This window comes from Suncus etruscus, chromosome 5 (assembly GCF_024139225.1).
Source record: "Suncus etruscus isolate mSunEtr1 chromosome 5, mSunEtr1.pri.cur, whole genome shotgun sequence".
NCBI classification, from domain to species: Eukaryota; Metazoa; Chordata; class Mammalia; order Eulipotyphla; family Soricidae; genus Suncus; species Suncus etruscus.
The window spans coordinates 98933902-98955748 of record NC_064852.1 but is presented as its reverse complement, the minus strand read 5'-3'; the positions used below and the strand labels follow the sequence as shown (position 1 = coordinate 98955748).

Genomic DNA, 21847 nt, shown 5'->3' with positions numbered 1-21847 from the left:
TTCTTTGAAATCTGGACTTTATATTTGATAAACTAGCTAATGAAAACCTCCAGTGTTTGATAAATTCTCTTCCTCTTCTGAGTCACACTTTCTAATAGTTTTTAGCAGATCCCTCTATTCTAATTTAATTTAACACCATTGAAGATTATAAGCCCAGCTACTACTGCAGTTAATAGAAAGTCTCTTTTAAATGAAGTGCATCTGCTGTGACATCTGTTTAAAATCCGTGGAGAGGCTTCAGTGTTCACAAACAAATTGAATAATTACTATGTAATTACACTATAAATTGTGAAGTTATTGATTTGCTCTCAAAATTCATATCTTTTGGAAATACACGATATTAAAGCCACCTGGGTTCTTACAGAACTGCAAAAAATATTCTTAAAATGGCCATATAAGGGCTTGAGCTAAACATCTGTGGCCCTCAAAAGAGTATTATTTTTAGAAGAAATATTTGGAGAGAGAAGAAATAAAAGTGTGGAAAAGAGATGTTAATAGAGTGAGTAGAGAAATGGAGTAGAGTGAGTAGAGAAATATTTTACAGTCAAATTACCTAAATATTTTTTGTCTTTTCATTCAATTTGTGAAATTGTTAAGCATCACAGGAGTCAGATATCAGAAATAAAGGATTTTATCTGTTCTATATAAGCTTATATTAGCATAGCTATGTAGATATTGGGGAACTATACTATGTCTATCTACCTACCTATCTACGTATGTATCTATCCATCTATCAATTGATTGATCTAAAGAGTAAAGGTATTGAGGATTTAAAAGATCATATCAAACATACTTTTATAGCAATGCAGTTCTATCAAATTTGTAATAACTGATATCTAATACTTTGCTAAATGGCTTCAAAACATATATCTGTCACCTTCTCCAAATTAGTTTCTTTTTCATTATTTAAATAGAATAAACATTTGTTTATAATACAGTGAATGTTTATGACTCAACTTTACAAGTTGATAAATGTATATGCCACACTGTACACACTACCAAAGTTCTAGTAACATTTAACACTTTCACACCGGAACCCTTAACCTATTTCTCTTTTTTAATAAATTACTTTATTTAAAGATTATGTACTAATTGCTCATAATATATTTATTTTTGCTACTCATGATCTAACAACAATCCCTCCACAATCATCCTCAAATTTCCATCCATTCTCAAACCTATCTCTTATTGTTGTTTATAGGTGTTAATGAAATTTTGTTTTTAAAGTACAGAAAAAAGAAAATTTGTGGAAATTATTGTATCTCTCAATTAGGTGATTAAGTCAGAATTTTTACTAAGCTATTTGTCGCTAGTTGATCTTAGTTATTTGCTATGTTTTCGAACATAAGGCACCTTCAAAATCCACACTGACATCTAAATGGAGACGTTTCTATTGGGATGTCAGTATTGAAAAATTTTAAGTTATTGTGAGGCTTCGTACCTGTGGCTTATATTGCAGCTTTTGTTGGCCAATGTTTTAGCTGTCAAAACTTCTTGAAGTATAAGAAGGAGGGAGGTGGGAGAGTGCCTGTACTTACTTCAAAGAAATCCTGGTGATGTCAGCCCAAATACTAATATAGCTGGAGTTTGGGTTAATTGGCATATCTGCAAAGATAAAGGTTAAGTGATGTAGGCAGACTATTGGAAAAGTGGTGATTGTGGGTGGTGGGTATAGTGGTGTGGCTTTAACAGAATAAGAAGCTGGCCTTTCTCTCCATTCAAGATTGCCAGTTTTCAGCTGCAAGGGAATGTATCCATGATTTTTCATGGCTTTGAATACATCTTTGTGAAGAATAGAGAGTCAAGGAGCTGGCTACACGCATACATGGAGTTAATGTTTTTATTCCTATTCTTCTTTCTTCCCTTACCCACTTTTTGATATGACAGCCACTTTATTTTTCTTAGTCTGAGAACTATTTTTATTGTATTTCATTAGTTCATTTATTTTTAATCTACGTGAGAAAAATGTCAGTATTTGTTTTGCCTTTTTTTATTCTTTTAATGTAATTATTGAAGATCTATCCAAGGCCTGCCTCACAAATCAAAAATTTTCTTTTTCTCTTTTACCTCCTCCTGTTTTCCTTCATTATCTCATCTCCCTTATCTCTTTTTTCTCCTCCCTCCTTATCTACTCTCCTTCCCCTCTTCCATTTCCTCCTCTTCCCCTCCTCTTCTTCCTTACCCTCTTTCTCTTCTTCTTTCTTCTCCTTTTCACTCCTTCCCTTTCTTCTCCTCCTCCCCTTTCTATTTGTACTTCTCATTCTTACTCCTCTTCCTTATTCTCCTTATTCCTCCTCCATTTCTTCCTCTTTCACCTCTTCCCCCTTCTCCTCCTCCTCCACTTTCTCCTCCTCCTGTTGCTACTGCTTCTTGTATATTACAAAACATGTATTGTAACTTTTTATTGATGTTTTTGCAGTAGCATTGTATATTATTCATAATTTTCAATGTGCCTAGTACTTATACCAAACTTTCAGGGGTCTCAAACTCGCAGCCCACGGGCCCTTTGTACAACATTTTGTGGCCCTGCCCTATAGGAATCTTTTTTTGTTTCATTTTGTTTCAGTTGTTTGGGTCACATCCCCCAATGTTCAAGGCTTACTACTGACTTTGCACTCAAGGATCACCCCGACTTTGCCTCCTGCGGCCCCCAGGTAAATTGAGTTTGAGAATAAACTCTCCATTTATTTTCAATGCACCAAGTCCATTCCCACTACAGATCTTGAATGATTTGAGTTTGTATTCTGGTTCTTCTAAAGATCAGTTAGATGAAGCTGCTAATATTTAACCATTTTTAGCTTTATGAGCAGTAATTTATTATGTTTCAAACAAAAGGAATTTGAAAGTCTCTTAAATATTCTAGATTTCTAGTTCTCTTGCTAAAAAGAATACAATTACTTGAGAATTAAAGAAAATATTTATTAACAGTTTATAATCAATGGTTATATAAATATTTAGAAAAAATTAATGGTAGAAAAGCCTCCTGTCTTGCTTTTCCAGAGACTACAACAGTACATAGGGATAAAATTAAGTTATTGTTGCCAAAGTTAAAATTGTGGGCATATCCACTTCTAACCATTGTCTATTTAAAAATATAAGTTGCACTGAACATTTAATATTAGGAATATTATTAAAATAAAATACTTTTTAACAAAAATTATTTGCATCTTCACAAATATGTCCAGTCTTTAAAACCAGAATTATATGTCACACACCCACTTTCAACAGCCTAATAGCTTAGTAACATTAGTTACTCTATAATTATGTTTACATCCAATGGTTAGATTTTAATAGCACAGTGCTTTCTAGGCATATATGCTCCTCCATTGTCTTTAAAAGGTAAACTCTATTTAGGGAGAAGAACCATATCACAAAAATAAAAGTCTTAAAAATACACCCATGCTAGCCAGTTTAGCCACTGTCTGCTCTTTTCCCTAGAGGAAGGAGCAGCTGTAGCAGCAGAATCAAAGCCTCGGAGGCATCGGTGGGGAAAGAGCCAGCACCATTAGTTAGTTTGCCAAGCAGAGACAAGAAGCAAGTTCAATGGAGCAGAAAGATCCCTGCCTTAGTAGAGCTGATGGAGGAAGAAATGTGATTGGTTTCTTAAGGGGTAGGTAGAAGGTGGTGTGTAATTTCACCTCTGCTCACTAAACATGCCGGTCTTTCAGAGATAGACATCTTAGATAACACATTATGCAAATGATAGTGGCAGTTTGGCACTTAATGTTAGTCTCCTGCCAGAGTTCACTCACTCTGTTATCTGTGGAAAGCAAAATAAACATGCCCTCATTCCCCTCCTTGGCTTCTTTGTTTTTAAAATGTTTTCTCCAAGCCTAAAGCTCAGAGAATAAGTTATATGGCAAATAATCACATCTCCTTGCAGAAATTATGAGCTCAATATTGCTAGACTGAGAAATAAGCTTAACAAAAACAAAAATATAGATACCGATGACTTTTGTCGTTTTTACTGTAAGGAAATTCAGCTTCATAAAATAATTTGGAAAGATGTTGAGGATGGTATATTGTCAGCAAGATAGATTAAAAAGTGCTACTCAAAGGTAGTTATTTCCTGATTTTTTTTTTTTAACAAAAAGTTATGCTGGGCAACAATGGAACAATCACAAGTGTTGTCAAAATCTTCCTTCTACAGTTGAGTGTCTATGCCTGTAGGTGGTAAGAGGAGAGCTGAAAGGTACTCATCTAGCATTACATAAACACTGAGAAAAAAGAATTCTTTGCTACTAAGTCAGGGTGAAACTGGAAAATACATGCTCAAATTATAGAAATAAGTAATCTGGACATGACAAATGACTTCTGTAAGTGGACGTGATCAGATCATCACACAGATTCTCAAGGGAAATTATGGAAACTCTTTCCCCATACCTAAGATTCTTTCACATTTAATAGGTTGTGATTTAAACCTGAGTAAATGCTTGTCTTAAATAATATATTAAGACTATTTTCAATATTGAAATAGATACTTTAAGAAAGAAATTAGAGTTTCAATTAAAACAAATTCTGTTATACTTCTATATCAATAAAGACATTGAACTCTACTTTAGAATGAAAATTTCCTGGGATAAATATGATATGTTTTGGACTCCATTTCAAGACCACTGTCCAACACCGGTAAAAACAAAAAATAAATGGAATTAATTTAGGAAAATAACATCTCTGTATATTAAAAGGTCTGTATTTTACTCAGATGAAAAGAAGTCTCCATTTCACATCATGAGAACAGTGCATCTGCCTAATGCATAAACAATTAAATATGTGAGCCAAATGGAGTCTAGATTTTTCTTTAGAAAGCATCATCCCTATCTGAATAGTTTCCCTATTTACATAAGGTTGATGTGCACCTTACAAATGGCTTCATGTAGGGAGATAGACAAAGAGCAATTTATCTTATTCTGGAAAACCAAAATGTGATCTCTTTTCCAGAAAAACAAGTCTCCAAATCAAAGACCAGATTTCTGTTTTTAGATCCACTAGTTTTCTCACATGTGTGTAAAATCTCTACAGACTTTCTCCTCTAAGTGTACTAATGAAGTTTGCAAACTTAGCATGTTTACAAATGTTAAAGTTTTTTTCTATTCAAGAATACGCAATGTCATTTCCTTGAAATTGACAACTCAATAAATATGTGAGACTTCGTATCTCTGGAGACGTTTTTGTTTTTTGTTTTGGGGGCCACACCCTGTGATGCTCAGGGGTTACTCCTGGCTCTGCACTCAGAAATTGCTCCTAGCTTGGGGGACCATATGGGACACTAGATATTGAACCAAGATCTGTCCTGGATCGGCCATTTGTAAGGCAAATGTGCCCCACTGTTGTGCTATCACTCCGGCCCCAAATTTTTCATTCTATAGTAGAGTTCAATGTCTTCATTGATATAGAAGTACAACAGAATTTGTTTTAATTGAAACTCTAATTTCTTTCTTAAAGTATCTATTTCAAAATTGAAAATAGTCTTAATATATTATTGAAGACAAGCATTTACTTGGGTTTAAATCACAACCTATTAAAAAAAAAGAGAACTCTACCCAGTATTAAACATGATATGTGGATCAGTTTATTATCTTCATCCTTCTGCCCCAAAACACGATATGTTCTTGTGCTTTATTCACATAGCATTTGATTCCTATGTGAATGAAGATCAAAATCAGAGATTTTTTTCTATGACTTCAGGATAAGAAAGGATTTAAAACTTCAGGATTAAACCTCCAGTTTGGCAAAATTCCTCACAATCACTGAGATTATATGAATATTCTTTCACATTCTCTTGTTAGCAAAGCTGGCCCCAGTGGCATTGCCTCCCTTGCCTGAGCAGCTTTGTAAAATGTGCAGATGAAACATATTGGCCATCTAATGAGCACCACCAGCCTAATCCAACCTCCCTCTTCTCACAGAGACTGAGAGGTAGTGCCAGGTGATTTCTGTCCAGCAGCAGCAGAGTGATATTCCTAATTAGGAAAGTAAAATGCCCAGACAAAGATACAAGAATGATTACAGTGAGTATAGATTTTGAAATTCTGTTTTTATCTGCCAAGAGACTATCTCAGAAAGAAAAAAAAATGTAGTAAACTAGAGGAAATAAGAATGCAAGACAACTAGATGGTATGGTATGCTTTCCTTTCTGTAATCTTTCCTTTAAGATGTAATTGTTAAGACCTGAGAGATAGGACAGGGGTTAAGGTGCTTTCTTTCTATCCCCTCACCAATTGGTCCCCAAACATTTTCTGAAGTAACCCTGGAGAACCACTGGACTTTATATTTTATAAAATAAAGTGTAATTTTAAAAAGAAATATATAAAAACTTGGGACAGTTATATGTATGTATTTATGTAAGGCATTTATATATAAATTATATATGACATATAACTGTAATTATATTTATATTATATTTTATATAATTATATATGTCAGATAAATTATATGTCATATTAATTATATGCAGATTAATTATAATTATTAGTTATAAGTATACAATTTATATATAGATATATGGTACTTGAATTACACATAGCTAATCCCAGTTCTTTCCCCAAGCACCACCGGGAGTTATCCCTGAACAGTCAGGATTGAGTAGAGTCTAATTTGGTGTAAATGTTGATGTTCAAATGCAAAGGAATTAAAATCTATTCCCTGTACTGGATCATATAAATATGCATATTGTTACAATTACTTTGCACAAAAAATAGTAGTCTTATTTTATCATATCTTCTGTAAAATAGTAAAACCAGTAGTCAAAACAGAACAAAAACATTGTAGGTCTCTACAGTTTTCTAGAATTGAGCCTGAGTTAAAAACCCTGGGGGAAAACAGCACCACTTCATTAATCCATGTTGGAGTTTGGCCAGTGCTGCTTCTCTCCCTCTGCCATCTGACTCTGATAAGTCTTTTTTACATCCATCTATACTGAGTAATGAATGCATCTTCACATCTCCTAATGCTTTCATTGTCATTTATCAGCTATGATAAAATTCTGAAATAAACTAAAGACTTCTTTAGAATTCATCCCTTAGAGGATGACATCATGTTCATCAGTTTATACTCAGGCATTAACGCAGTGACTGTGCATAATAGAAACAATTTATAATGGCATGTTTTTACTGACATATTAACATATTGAAATAAATGTAGAGCTGGAGCAGGAGCACAGAGCGTAGGGCATTTGCCTTGTATGCAGCTGACCAGGTTTGATTCTCAACCGATACATATGGCATGCCCAGGGATGCTGGTCTCAAGCTAGCCGGAGACCTGCACAGCGTGGTGGTTGCTGGCTCTGTGAGAGAACCAACTACTCTGCTCATGCTCCAAGATCAGGGAATGCCAGGTGAGGCTTCTGTGAGATAATCTCTCACACATATAAATTCCCCTGAGACTGCCCTGGTGGGGAAGACTAAGTGACATAAGGAAGAAGTGCCTTGAGACTACAAATGGAACCCTGGTAAAACATCACAAAAACTCACCAAGCTTTGTGGGTCAAGACTGCTAACCGAACAGTGCATGGTCTCCTGAGCAATCCCAAGAGTAATCCCTGAATATAAAACTAGTAGTAAACCCTGAGCACAACCAGGCATGCCCTCCCTCAAAATTAGATATATGTATAATTTTGTTATTAAAATTAATAGTAATGACATTTATTAAGCACTAATATTTTCCAAAATTGATATGCTTTTCTGATATATATACACTTTACTTTCTTTTTTTTTTTTTTTTTTTTTTGGTTTTTGGGCCACACCCTGTGACGCTCAGGGGTTACTCCTGGCTATGCGCTCAGAAGTTGCTCCTGGCTTCTTGGGGGACCATATGGGACGCCGGGGGATCGAACCGCGGTCCGTCCTAGGCTAGCGCAGGCAAGGCAGGCACCTTACCTCCAGCGCTACCGCCCGGCCCCACTTTACTTTCATAAATATAAAGTGTACATACTTTTTCTCATCTTTCAACTGAAGAAATTATTGTGGTATAATGGTATAACTAGTAACTGGCATAATTGAGTTCACTGATGCCTCAGAAAATGCTAACAAAGTAATCTTGGCAAGAACAAGGAAGCCTATTAGAGCAAATATCCATCACTGAAAGATGGCTACCTACATAAATAAAATATGGCAGGCATTGAAAACAAATGAGAGTGTGAGAGCTTTAAAGCATAAGAGCAGCTAAAAGAATGCACAGACGTGATGCTTACTACATGAGGAAATAAAGCACAGGAAAAATGTTTTTGCATGACCCCACACCACCTAGAGTTTTAATACTTTACAATATTGCCTACTGGTACTTTTGACTTAATAAATGCTTCACAGAATTGCCAACAAAGTCCTGGAACTTAAGAAAATCAAACTTAATAGTTATAAATTTTCATAAAAGCATTGTATACTATCTAGCTTAGTTTATACAACGTAGTCTTTGAGATGTTTTACTGTTAGGAAAACTAAAAGAAAAGAAATAAGACCTTATTCTCATAATACAAAGAAATGTGGCCCGTCAAACTCCCTTATTTCTTACTAGATAAGATGACCAGAAAATTTCTAAATTTTTCTGAATTTCCAAATAGGAGTCCTCAAAACTTGTCAGTCCAAATCATAATTGAAGTTGGCCCATGGGACAGACTAGTAGGTTATGTTGATTTTCATCTCTTAATAACTATCTCCGGTATGAGGGTTATGAACAATCAGTCCAATAAGACAAAATAGTTTAAAATCAATGATCTGGAAGACTTCATACAGAACACAAAACTCTCTCTTATTGCTATCCTAAAGACTATCGGATTCCATAATAGTCTCAGTCTAACCCACAAAAGGGTCAACTTAATGTTATTCTGTAGCTAGGAACCATAAATTGCAGATTTCAATTGCTTGTATTGTTCCTCTAAAATATTAGCTTCCCAGGGAATAAGTTGCAGTTGCAGATTGATGAACCTGGTTGGGAAGTTATGACTGTCAGCAGCACCAGAAGTATGATTTCAGGGTCTGTGCACAGCAGATCATTGTTGGTACCTTTGTCCTCTGACACTGCAATTGAGATATGTGAAGTTTCTAGGACAGGCTTTGTGGAACCAAGGCACTGTCATCTATTCTATTATTCACCTCACTGGTGTCTCTTAGAGGAAGTGGGGAGAGACCAGGAAACCTATTAGACTAAATATACACCAGTGGAAAGTAATTTTGTAAATGTATTATGGAAGTAACCAAAAATTGTGTAGCATGAAGGAAGTGTCATAGGAAAGTATAGATGATACTTGCTAAGAAAAAAAATCATGAAAATATGTAACTAATACTATCCTAAATTTTATAAATTAGAATAAAAATTCAAATAGAGAAAAATCTATATTTATTATCAGTAGTGCTTTTCTTCAGCAGATAGAATTCTGAGTGATTTTTTTAACTTCTTTTTGTTTATTTTGATTCTCAAAATGTTTTGAGTATTTTTTGTTAAATAAAAGCCTTTTCAAATGCAATGAATCTTTAATATACAGTTAAAAGGAGAAAAGTAAAGCGAATCACATATAAGAAAATATTACATATACAAGAAACATAAAATATAGACTCTAATAGCATCATTTAATAAATTAACAAAAAATTTAGACCTATCTATTTTGGAATTTTTGTTTGTTTGTTTGGGACCCAACTCAGTAATGCTCAGGGGTTGCTCCTAACTCTACATTCAGAAATCACTCCTGTGGACTCAGGGGACCATATGAGATGACAGGGATCAAACCCAGGTTGGCAGTGTGCAAGACAAGTGCAGTGCTATCACTTTGGCCCCTGTCTTTTGTTAACCCTTATTTTAAGACACACACACACACACACAATTATGCCATCAAAATGTGCTTATATTCATTATTTATCAGTTCCAAAAACGAAGTCATAGAGAATTTTTATAGGATAATCACATACAGGGGCCAGAGCAATGGCACAGTGGTAGGGTGTTTGCCTTGCACAAGGCTGACTAGGACGGACCTCAGTTCTATCCCCCAGCATGCCATATGGTCCCCCAAGCTAGGAGCGATCTCTGAGTGCAGAGCCAGGAGTAACCCCTGAATGTCACCAGGTGTGGCACAAAAACAAACAAACAAAGATAATCACGCACTCATTTATGGGTTTTAAGAAATTTTTGTAATAATCCTCAGAGACAAGGAGAGGAGGGCTGGAAGGTCCAGCCCACGAGCCCACGACATGAAGCTCACCACAAAGAGTGGTGAGTGCACTTAGAGAAATAACTACACTGAGAATTATCATAACTAGGTGAATGAATGAGGGAAGTGGAAAGCCAGTCTAGAATACAGGTGGGGGTGGGGTGAGGATGAGGGTTATCTGGGACTTTGGTGGTGGGAATGTTGCACCAGTGAAGGGGGGTGTTCTTTACATGACTGAAACCCAACTACAATCATATTTATAATCAAGGTGTTTTTAAATAGATATTATAAAAATGAACAAACAAAAACAAACAAAAAGATAATCACATTCAAAATGTTTATGGCTATCACAAATAAAATCCTGTGAACTGGATTTATCTGTCTTGATATTCTTGGAATAAAAGATCATCTGAAAGGCTGAACAGTTCTACCACAAATAAATCTGAAGTACCTCAGTAAGCCCAATATTTTTGTCCACTAGCCTTTCACAACACATGTCTTTGGGAATATTAGAACACACTCTAGGTATAAGGTAGCATTTTAAAAAATTTCTTTCAAATCATGTGAATACATTACTCCTATTACACATTTACCTATTTATTTACTTTAGCAGTCTGCTCAATTAGAAGATAAGTGATGAGCATGATTTAAGAGAGTTGAACCACTAACTGTGACCCAGAGTTCTCCAGGGTCTTGAGTGCTAATACTTGCCTGTTAGTCTTCAGGGGCTGGTATATCCAAGTAAGCATGAAGTCATTTATTGCTGTTGTGCTTCATGCCTTGGAATCATTCCACTGTTATTCACTCCATTCCTATTACTCCCTAATGCAAATTATTCTCCTGAAACTGGAAACATATGGTCTTTGTAAATCATTTTCAGCATGATGACCAAAACAAATCTAAAAAGATTTTCCAGAGAGTTAAATTTTGGCAATGAAACTTCAGTGACTACTAACTTTTCAATGTATATGTTCTTATCAGAGGCATTGATGAGACATGAAGTGAAGCATCTTGTTAGGGAATTTCATAGACCAACACAGCACAGAAGCTGTTGCCAGTAATGACTGTGGCTACGGTAATCCAAGGTGAAAAGTACTATTTGCATCACTTTAGCACTCCTTAGAGACCCAATTTACACGTGTTACTGCTGTAACTGGACAAGATGGATGTAATCACAAATGACCCACCACAACAGCAGGGCAGATAATTTATTTAAAAATCAGTTTAGAAAGTCATTTAGGAAAGAATAATTCAAGAATTTGACAGTTGGCACTTTGTTGAAAACTTTGAAAAATGTTCAACATGGAAAATTTAAGGTTCTATTTTTTAAATTTTCCCTATAAAAGTTAGATTATTATGTGTGTATATGTGTATGTATTTGTTGTCTTCCACAGAAATACCATATTTTTATCAAGAATGATTTATCTTTAATATTAAAAACAACATAACAAAAATTATGATTTCAGGAATTAAATCATATATATATATCTTTGCTATGAATGCCATAATGAAAAAAAAGCCAGTTATAGAAAACACAAATTTTGTTGTGTCTTCCCAGAAGATCATGTAAATGCATGTTTTAATATCATTTATTCTTCTGCGATATCTTAGTAAAGTATTCTTGTTGATGCTACAATTGGAGGACAGGTTACTGTTTATGGCTATCAAGAAGCTATTTACTCAACTGTTTATTCATCAGCTACAATATTTTTGCACTCTGTTCTTATGCTTTGGCATAGTGATAAGAGAGGCAGAATAATGCAGGTAATAAAACTAATGATAAAGCTAGATGAACTCTTTGCCCTTACAGAACTTACAATTTATCAGAAAGATAAAGCTGGAGAAAACAGTCTATTGATTGAGGGTTTTTTTCATTTGGTATAAAGAAACAATCAACCTGAGGTCCAATCACTGTTAAACTTATGAAAATATATCAAAGATAAAGAAATGATGAAGCTAGAGTAGAGGGAAAAATGACTCATTAACAATGACTCTATTTGCCTTTTCAACTGCCTTCTGCAATAAATTAAACACTTTCAGAAACTAGACAACTCACTATTTATCAAATAACTTAGCCCAAGGACCAGAGAGATAGCATGGAGGTAATGCATTTGCCTTGTATGCAGAAGGTCAGTGGTTTGAATCCCAGCATCTCATATGGTCCCCCGAGCCTGCCAGGAGCGATTTCTGAGTATAGAGCCAGGAGTAACCCTAGAGTGTTGCCGAGTGTGACCCAAAAACCAAATAAATAAATAAATAAACAAACAAATAAATAACTTAGCCCTTTCATCATTGCAATGTTTTCAATCTATCCTTGTATGTCTCATCCTACAACTAATATTTTTCCTATTAAGATGTCTCTGCTAATTAATTTTAAATTTGAGATCCTACTCAAATTTGATCTTTCCCCTGAATCTAGCCCAACCATTTCGATTAAGAATTGACTATTTTAGTCTCACTCATCTATGGGTTTTAAGAAAAATTAAAGACACTGAAATAATTCTCAGAGATTAGAGCTGGAAGCACTGTCTCAAGATATGAAGTTTACCACAAAGAGTGGTGAGTGTAGTTAAAAAAATAACTATGCTGAGAACTATCATAACAATGTCATGGAGTGAGGGATGTAGAAAGCCTGTCTAAAATACAGGCAGGGGTTGGGGGAGGAAGGAGTTGGGGGCATTGGTGAAGGGAAAGTTGCACTGGTGAAGGGAGGGTATTCTTTTTATGACTGAAATCCAGCTACAATCATGTTTGTAATCATGGTGTTTAAATAAAACATTATTAAAAAATGTTTTGTAATCAAGACTTGAAGACCTCAAAAAGTTGTCTTTCAACTGAAACTAAAATTATCTTGGAAATTCGAAGACTTTGCAAAAGCCGGCTCCCTGTGTGTGACACCAGGTGGGGAAAATCCACGAAAGTACACCGGCCCAGTGGGGCCCAACTGTGAAAAACTGTGAGTATGACCAGTATATGTCTATCTACTGTCCTCTTGCGTGAAACTCTTGCGAGTGGGGCAAAAAAAGGCTCCAGAAAACTCGCTCGCCCAGAGGCCATTTTCAGGGAGGGACTACAGAGCATGAAAACCAGCAAGACATTGCAAAAGCCGGCTCCCTGTGTGTGACACCAGGCGGGGAAAATCCACGAAAGTACACTGGCCCAGTGGGGTCCAAATGTGAAAAACTGTGAGTGTGACCTGTATATGTCTGTCTACTGTCCTCTTGCGTGAAACTCTTGCGAGTGGGGCAAAAAGAGGCTCCAGTGGAGCATGGCCGCTCCGCTTCGCTACGCGGCCGTGCACTCTTTCTAAGGAAAGAACACCATTGCAACAAGAAGGAAAAATTACACTAAGAATGGTGCTATATCACAGAAGCAAACATTTCTCTCCGGACTGTCTTCTCTATTGCATGCTTGGGCCTAAGATTTGACCCAGTGTGACGCTTCATCCATGGAGGACTCCCCTCCTTAGAGGCAAGTCAGCCCATCCAGAAAGGGAGGAGCCAGAGTAGTGTGCTGCCTGCATCATATAGACAATGAATACCACCACAACACGTAGAAAAACCCACAATACAAGTGTGACAATGGGGAAACAATGCAGGCCAGCATCAGACATAGAGAATGAAGATGACAATTCTGAGGACCAGATAATGACCAACCAACTAATCAACCTCTCAGATAAGGACTTTAGACTAGCAATATGGAAGATGCTCAACGGACTCCAAGAAACCATGGATCGAGTTGAACAGAACACTAATAAGAACCAAGAAAATATGAAGACAGAAATCACAAAACTCCAAACTGAAATAACATGTCAACTAACAGGACTGAAAAAGTCAATAAACGAAGTGAATGACAAAATGGATAAGCTCTGGGACAGGGTATCAGAAGCTGAGAATAGACTTGGTGCTGTGGAAGATGAGATACATAACAATTCCATACAGCAGGAGAGATTGGACAAAAAACTTAAAGCAAATGAGCAGACAATGGAAAAATTAGTCAAAGAATGGGAACAGATGAAAATAGAAGTCTATGATAAGATCAACAGAAACAACTTAAGAATCATTGGAGTCCCAGAGACCCAGGAAGAAAATTTCCAGGAAGAATCAATGGTCAAGAACATCATTAAAGAGAAACTTCCAGAGCTAAAGAATATATGTGATCAAATCCTGCATACCCGAAGAGTACCAACCAAAAGAGACCCCAGAAAAACCACCCCAAGACACATCCTAGTCACAATGACAAATCCTACAGATAGAGACAGAATTCTGAAAACAGCAAGATCAAAAGGGGAAATCACGTTCAAGCAAGCTTCCCTGAGATTTACAGCAGACCTGTCACCAGAAAAACTCAATGCCAGAAAGCAGTGGTGGGATATTGTGACAAGACTGAATGAAATGAATGCCTCATCCAGAATACTATACCCAGCAAAACTCACTTTCCGGTTTGACGGAAGAATACATGGTTTCACAGACAAAAAACAGCTCAGAAACTTCACAGACACAAAACCAGTCTTAAGAGAAAAACTGAAAGACCTAATCTAAGACAAGACTACCCAAAAAACACACCAAATTTCGAAATAAAGATGGCGTTAAATCCCACGACAATTCTTTCTCTCAACGTCAATGGACTAAATGCACCAGTTAAGAGACACAGAGTGGCTAAATGGATCAAAAAACTCAATCCAACCTTCTGCTGCCTACAAGAAACGCACCTGAATAGTCAGAACAAACATAGACTCAAAATAAAAGGCTGGAGAAAAATTATCCAAGCAAACAACACCCATAAAAAAGCTGGAGTGGCCATACTAATATCAGATAATGCAAACTTTATACTCAGGAAGGTTGTAAGGGACAAAGATGGACATTTTATATTAATCAAGGGGTACATAGAGCAGGAAGAATTCACTCTCCTAAACATATATGCACCGAATGAGGGGCTAGCAAACTATTTAATACAACTGTTGACAAATCTGAAAAATAATATCAACAACAACACAATAATTGTGGGGGACCTTAACATGGCTTTGTCAACACTGGATAGGTCAACCAGACTGAAACCCAACAAGAATATACTAGACCTGAGGAGAGAAATGGAAGAAAGAGGCCTAGTGGATATATATAGGACACTCCATCCCCAGAAACCTGGATACACATTCTTCTCCAATGTACATGGGACATTCTCCAGGATAGACTACATGCTGGCACATAAAACATACCTCCATAAGATCAAGAGGATAGAAATTTTGCAGACTACCTTCGCTGACCACAAGGCCCTGAAATTATTTGTGAACTCCAAAGGGACTCAGAAGAAACACTTTAACACCTGGAAGTTAAAAAACCTCATGCTCAATAACCAGTGGGTCCGAGATGAAATCAAGGAGAAAATCAAAAGGTTCCTGGAAACAAATGACAATAAAGACACAAACTCTCAGAACTTATGGGACACAGCAAAAGCAGTACTGAGAGGAAAATTTATAGCTTTGCAAGCACACATCAGGAAGGAAGAAGGAGCTTACCTGAGTAGCTTAATGACACAGCTAATAGAACTAGAAAATGCTCAACAAAAGGACCCAAGAACAGGAAGACAGAAGGAAATAACAAAGCTGAGAGCAGAAATCAACGAAGTGGAAACTCAAAAAACAATCCGAAAGATCAACGAAAGCAGAAGTTGGTTCTTTGAAAAAATAAACAAGATTGATAGACCACTGGCAAACCTAACAAAGAAAGAGAGAGAGAGAAACTTGATAACTCGTATCAGGAATGAAAAAGGAGAGATCACTACTGATATGACAGAGATTCAAAGGGTAATCAGAAACTACTTTGAAAAACTCTACGCCACTAAAAATGAGAACCTGGAAGAAATGGATAAATTCTTGGACTCTTATAATCTTCCACGGTTGAAGGAAGAGGATGTAGCATATCTAAACACCCCCATCACCATTGATGAAATTAAAACAGTAATCAAATGTCTGCCCCAAAACAGAACCCCAGGTCCAGAAGGATTCACTAATGAATTCTATCAAACTTTTCAAGAGGAACTACTGTCAATCTTGGCAAGACTCTTTCATGAAATTGAACAAACAGAAACACTTCCAAATAGCGTTTATGAAGCCAACATCACTTGATACCCTCACCTTGATACCTAAACCAGACAGAGATGCTACCCAAAAAGAAAATTAAAACCAATATCGCTGATGAATGCAGATGCAAAGATCCTCAACAAAATCCTGGCAAATAGGATTCAATGCCTCGTTAAGAAGATCATCCACTATGATCAAGTAGGTTTCATCCCAGGAATGCAAGGCTGGTTTAACATCCATAAATCCATCAACATAATACACAACATCAATAACAAGAAAAATAAAAACCACATGATCATATCAATAGATGCAGAGAAAGCATTTGATAAGGTCCAACACCCATTCTTGATCAAAACTCTCAGCAAGATGGGAATGGAGGGAACCTTTCTCAATATAGTGAAGGCCATCTACCACAAGCCAGTGGCAAATATTATCCTCAATGGAGAAAAACTGAAAGCCTTCCCTCTAAATTCTGGCACAAGACAAGGCTGTCCTCTCTCACCACTCCTATTCAACATATCACTGGAAGTACTTGCTATAGCGATTAGGCAAGAAAAAGATATCAAGGGAATCCAGATAGGAAAGGAAGAAGTCAAGCTCTCACTGTTTGCAGATGACATGATACTCTACTTAGAAAACCCTAAAGACTCTATCAAAAAGCTTCTAGAAACAATAGACTCATATAGCAAGGTGGCAGGCTACAAAATTAACACACAAAAATCAATGGCCTTTCTATATACCAATAGTAATAAGGATGAAATGGACATTAAGAAAACAACCTCATTCACAATAGTGCCACACAAACTCAAATATCTTGGAATCAACTTGACTAAATATGTGAAGCACCTATACAAGGAAAACTATAAAACTCTGCTCCAAGAAATAAGAGAGGACACACGGAAATGGAAACACATACCCTGCTCATGGATTGGCAGGATTAACATCATCAAAATGGCAATACTCCCCAAGGCATTATACAGATTTAATGCCATCCCTCTAAAGATACCCATGACATTCTTCAAAGAAGTGGATCAGACACTTTTGAAATTCATTTGGAACAATAAACACCCTCGAATAGCTAAAGCAATCATTGGGAAAAAGAATATGGGAGGAATTACTTTCCCCAACTTTAAACTGTACTACAAAGCAATAGTTATCAAAACAGCATGGTATTGGAATAAGGACAGGTCCTCAGATCAGTGGAATAGGCTTGAATACTCAGAAAATGTTCCCCAGACATACAATCACCTAATTTTTGATAAAGGAGCAGGAAATCCTAAATGGAGCAGGGAAAGCCTCTTCAACAAGTGGTGTTGGCACAATTGGATAGCCACTTGCAAAAAATTAAACTTAGACCCCCAGCTAACATCATGTACGAAGGTAAAATCCAAATGGATTAAAGACCTCGATATCAGCCCCAAAACCATAAGATATATAGAACAGCACATAGGCAAAACACTCCAGGACATTACAGGCATCTTCAAGGAGGAAACTGCACTCTCCAAGCAAGTGAAAGCAGAGATTAACAGATGGGAATATATTAAGCTGAGAAGCTTCTGCACCTCAAAGGAAATAGTGCCCAGGATACTAGAGTCACCCACTGAGTGGGAGAAACTATTCACCCAATACCCATCAGATAAGGGGCTAATCTCCAAAATATACAAGGCACTGACAGAACTTTACAAGAAAAAAACATCTAACCCCATCAAAAAATGGGGAGAAGAAATGAACAGACACTTTGACAAAGAAGAAATACACATGGCCAAAAGACACATGAAAAAATGTTCCACATCACTAATCATCAGGGAGATGTAAATCAAAACAACGATGAGATACCACCTCACACCGCAGAGAATGGCACACATCACAAAGAATCAGAATAAACAGTGTTGGCGGGGATGTGGGGAGAAAGGAACTCTTATCCACTGCTGGTGGGAATGCCGTCTAGTTCAACCTTTATGGAAAGCGATATGGAGATTCCTTCAAAAACTGGAAATCGAGCTCCCATACGATTCAGCTATACCACTCCTAGGAATATACCCTAGGAACACAAAAATACAATACAAAAACCCCTTCCTTACACCTATATTCATTGCAGCACTATTTACCATAGCAAGACTCTGGAAACAACCAAGATGCCCTTCAACAGACGAATCGCTAAAGAAACTGTGGTACATATACACAATGGAATATTATGCAGCTGTCAGGAGAGATGAAGTCATGAAATTTTCCTATACATGGATGTACACGGAATCTATTATGCTGAGTGAAATAAGTCAGAGAGAGAGAGAAAAACGCAGAATGGTCTCACTCATCTATGGGTTTTAAGAAAAATGAAAGACACCCTTGTAATAATAATTTTCAGACACAAAAGAGAAAAGAGCTGGAAGTTCCAGCTCACCTCATGAAGCTCACCACAAATAGTGATGAGTTTAGTTAGGGAAATAACTACATTTTGAACTGTCCTAATAACGAGAATGTATGAGGAAAATGGAGAGCCTGTCTAGAGTACAGGCGGGGGTCGGGTGGGGAGGAGGGAGACTTGGGATATTGGTGATGGGAATGTTGCACTGGTGATGGGTGGTGTTCTTTACATGACTGAAACCCAAACACAATCATGTTTGTAATTAAGGTGTTTAAATAAATTTAAAAAAAAGAAAAAAAAATACCAAAAAAAAATTTATCTGGGAAATTCAAGGATTCAGAAAATATGTATTCCATTGGAGGAATATACTTAAATATTCAACTATACTTGCAAAATAATAAATCACAATGAAGACCTCAAAAAATTGACTATTTCACATATAGCAGTATAAATCTAATCATTCCCTACTACTTCTCACATATATTATAATTAATATAACAATAATTTTATAATTATGATAAACTTGCATTTTAGTATATACTTAATATGACATATTTTTAATTATAGGATTGTCAGAAACAGTTAATTAAAAAATGTAAACAAAAACATAATGGTTCATTTCCCATGCCAAAATATGCAAAACTAAGAGAACAATAATTTGTCATCAAATCTTCAGATTTGAGATTAGATATATGTACAACACCAGTATAATTATATGTATAAAATATGCGTATAATTTAACCAATATATGTGGTTTAAAATATATTTCCTCTACTTTTAAATGACTCTTGTGTGGTTTTCAGTGAATTCACCTAGAAAAAAAAAGTAGCAAAAGCTTCCTGAAAGAGATAATCAGTTGTCATCTAGGGCATCTAGCCCTGAGCAAGATCACAATAAGGCTAAGTGACAGCCAACAAGAAAGCATATTTCATATTCTTAGATCACAAAGAAACAAAAAAAAATAGAGATTTCAATTATATTCTTCAGTTCAAAAAGTTGCTATTCAGGCAGATGGCCAGTGTTATGTAGCACTTTTTGAGTATAGCCTCGCCTTACTTTCTTGTGTTTTTACTTTTGGTTTGGGGACTATACCTGAAAGCTACTAAAGGCGGTTCTGGGATGCTCCTGCCTGTGCTTTGGAGACCAGGTGGTACCAGGGAATAAATGGAGGTTTCTCACTTGCAAAGTATGTGCTATAGGCATTTGTGTTATCACCCAATCCCTGGACTTACTTGTTTTTATGATGATTAGCAGTTCTCTCACCAATGTTTACATATATCACTTATAATTTATAATAACAAAAATAAAACTCTGTATGGCATCTTAAAGCTTACTATGTACTTCAAATCTACCTAAAAATCAGCTCATGGTATATCAGTTTGGAGTGTTATTGCAAACAACAAAATCCACTCTACCCTATCAAAGAAAAAAAAAACTTACTGAAAATCCCTCTATAACTCATGGGCTATTTGGGGTGTCAAGACCAAGATTTGGTAACTAACCAGTCAGAGCAGGATGGCCATGATAACACAACACAAACTGCCTGAAAATACTTTGTAACTGTTTGAGAGAACATTCCGCTGCTTTTATGTCTTTGCTCATACCAGTGACTGTCACAAAATTCAAATAAAATTTTATCACAATGGTTTTAGAAAAACCAAACACTGCTATTGCCCCACATGCTTTCTAGTAAATCCAAAAAGCCAGAAAGCAGCTGCCATTTTATATTGCTCAATATGCATCTGTGTCTTGCCTAGAATTATCTGAGTGGTTGAAACTTAGTCATCTATCTTTATCTGAGTTGTAATGTGACCTGAGAAATTTAATTTTGGACTTAAGTTTCTTTCATAACTGTCTCGTTTCTAGAAGAAATGCCAAAAGGGGTTAGCTGAATGCCATATCTGTCTTAAGTACAGAATTCCCTTGAGTATAGTCACATAGCTCAGAAGTGATAATTCCTTTGATGCCAACTCTTACTCTCTTCCCAAGATAAAATGGCTCTTTCATGATCAGAGAAAGAAGTCACTCATCTGGCCTTCACAAATTAGTGACAATAGGATGATAAACAGCTTCCTTTTGACTACAATTGCCTCTACTTAATGTATGATTATAGGTTTAATTTTCTAAATCCCTAAGTTCTATAAAAGAATGAACCTTGTTTATAAGTAGGAGTTCTTCATCTCTTCTCCATTTCTCAACTAAAATTAATAACTAACACATTTATGTCATGAAACTAAAGATTTTTAGGACCAGAAAGCCCCTGAGTCCCAGTAAAAAGCACAACAGCTGTGGGCCCATTTTCCCTATCTCTTATGTCATCCCATGAATTATTAAAATTAAAATACACACAAAATCTTAAATCTGGCTACCAGGTAAAAATGTAATGCAAAACTATAGTGTATAACACATTGAACTTCTGTTAAATTCTAGGTTTAAAAATTAATGGGCGGAGGGACGTCAGAGCATAAAAGCCGGCTATCCTTTGCAAAAGCTGGCTCCCTGTGTGTGACACCAGGCGGGGAAAATCCGCGAAAGTACACCGGCCCAGTGGGGCTCAGCTGTGAAAGACTGTGAGTGTGACCTGTCTATGTCTGTCTACTGTCCTCTTGCGTGAAACTCTTGCGAGTGGGGCAAAAAGAGCCTCCAGAAACCTCGCTCGCCCAGATGCCATTTTCAGGGAGGGACTTCAGAGCATAAAAACCGGCTATCCTTTGCAAAAGCTGGCTCCCTGTGTGTGACACCAGGCGGGGAAAATCCGCGAAAGTACACCGGCCCAGTGGGGCTCAGCTGTGAAAGACTGTGAGTGTGACCTGTCTATGTCTGTCGACTGTCCTCTTGCGTGAAACTCTTGCGAGTGGGGCAAAAAGAGCCTCCAGAAACCTCGCTCGCCCAGATGCCATTTTCAGGGAGGGACTTCAGAGCATAAAAACCGGCTATCCTTTGCAAAAGCTGGCTCCCTGTGTGTGACACCAGGCGGGGAAAATCCGCGAAAGTACACCGGCCCAGTGGGGCTCAGCTGTGAAAGACTGTGAGTGTGACCTGTCTATGTCTGTCGACTGTCCTCTTGCGTGAAACTCTTGCGAGTGGGGCAAAAAGAGCCTCCAGAAACCTCGCTCGCCCAGATGCCATTTTCAGGGAGGGACTTCAGAGCATAAAAACCGGCTATCCTTTGCAAAAGCTGGCTCCCTGTGTGTGACACCAGGCGGGGAAAATCCGCGAAAGTACACCGGCCCAGTGGGGCTCAGCTGTGAAAGACTGTGAGTGT

General features: G+C 36.9%; 1 protein-coding gene across 1 annotated transcript in view; it reads left to right on the top strand.

Annotated features, from left to right (window-relative positions):
• Positions 1–21847, top strand: part of B3GALT1 (beta-1,3-galactosyltransferase 1) — a 726928-nt gene that overhangs the window by 679067 nt on the left and 26014 nt on the right. The window lies entirely within an intron of this gene.